We start from the raw sequence: 2,016 nt of genomic DNA on the forward strand, positions 1-2,016 counted from the left end.
TAAAATATTTATTTTTCCTTTTGGCTGAGTTTCCCTACAAAACTGGAACACTCTTCTTAAAAACGATCATCTCCTAGGCAAAATAAATTAAGTCTTGAAATTGTGTCAAGACTTTTAACTGAAGATGAAGTTTCAAAACAATCTTTGTGCAAAAATGAAACTCACTTTCTTCCTTTAACTCATCTTTCTACTTACTGCTTCTCTGGGTGTTTCTGTCTGTAAATCAAACATGCTCTTTTTCTTGCTTTCTGGAAGACTTCCAAAGGTTAGGGGGAAGTCTTACAGGAAACCCTTCCAAAACATATTTAGGACTTGTTCTTCCTGTACCGATAAAACCCTCAGATGTGTTTTAATACAGACTAACTGAAACTGGAAAACTGTAATGTTTGGTTTGGGGCATTTTTTTTTAATTAAAAGGTAGAAAATTGATTTTTCTATTTTTCATATTAGAATTTGCGTCAAGGGTTTTTACTTCGTTGTTACTTCCTTGTTTCTTTCAGTGAGTTCCAGATGTGCTAATAATTTAAGATTTATCTTAGTATAAACATTTGATCAAATGAGCATCTATTGCATTCTGAGGCTTCCTTATCAAATTATCAGATGGAAGTGAATGCAGTATCTGCCTTTCATGAAGTTTTCTGTATGGCTTTGATTTGAAAACATCTCTTCTAGAAGAGTTACAAGAAGAATCCAGAAGCGACCTATACATAGAAGAAAGATATGGCTTTAAATCTTTCCCAGTTATAAGCTTAGATTTTCCAGGTGTCCTAGAGTTTAATTACATATCTAATTTATTCTTGTGTGACTATTGATACACCACATACATGGAATCCATTTTTAGAGTACTGCCAATTCACAGAATTAAATTTTGTACCTGTGCAATACCACAAGTTAATTGTGCAATGTCTGAAGTGATTGGCTTTAATTAACTTTAAATTTCTTTCTGTTTCTCTTCCTCCAGGAGGCATATATTGGACCTCTGGCCTCTTATTACTAACGTTCTTACATATTCTTTCGTTGATCCCTTGCAAAACACAACCCTCACTATTTAACAGATATTTCTTTTGGGGCAACAAGGAGTAGAGATGAAAAAAAGCAGTCAAGGAAACAATATATCATCAATATACATATTGGCATTTACAATATTCCTATCGTTAGTTGAAGTATGTTATTAGAAGAAGCTTCTGTGTCACTATCTAACAGCATGGTGTTAGCATAGACTATCATTAAACCTTCCCTTGTTTATAAACTACATTGAAATACTGCTGCTTAACAAGGAGAGAAGCAGAGGTGGATGATTATCAGTGTTAAGACCTAACTAAAGAAGTATGCTGACTTCAAGTTTGCATCACATTTTTTGCATTACTCTGTCGTGTGTTAGGAAATGCTCTGATTGTAATGAGACCAAAGTAGAAATTAATGCAATCAAATCAGATGGTAACTGTTAGACCAGAGGCATACACAGATGGTTTCAGGGATGCTAATGGTGTGGCTAGCATCATGTGTGCATTAAAAATAGGCTTTAAAAATACTGTTAACATAGTGAAAAGTGGAGGTGGTGGGAGAATGATGAGTAATTCAAGGTACATGTGTCTGCTTCTTTTATTCTTTCTACAGTTTTACTACTCCCCGACTTCCTTACAAGGTAAATAGTGTTTCCACTCTTTCAGTCACAATGCTGAAAACCCCAATGCTTACATCAGTGAAATTAATGTCAGTACTCCTAGGAAGGGTAAATATTAACTTTTCCCGCCTTTCCCAGGAGTTATTAAAACTTCTTGTGCTATAAGCATAAATAAATTGCCATGTAAAAATTTATTTTTATCAGGCATGTAACCCATGGACTACCAAGGTTTGTTTCATAAATATAGCTGGGGATTGACCTGGATTCAGGAGGTCTGGTGGCACTCAGGAGGTAGGAAGCTAATTTTTTATTTTCATTGCTGCTATATGACATGCTCCATCTAAGGTTATATATTGTGATACCAAAATGGACATGTATAAAACACAAAAAAA

The sequence above is a fragment of the Falco rusticolus genome, chromosome 1 (genome assembly GCF_015220075.1).
Source record: "Falco rusticolus isolate bFalRus1 chromosome 1, bFalRus1.pri, whole genome shotgun sequence".
Classification (NCBI taxonomy): domain Eukaryota; kingdom Metazoa; phylum Chordata; class Aves; order Falconiformes; family Falconidae; genus Falco; species Falco rusticolus.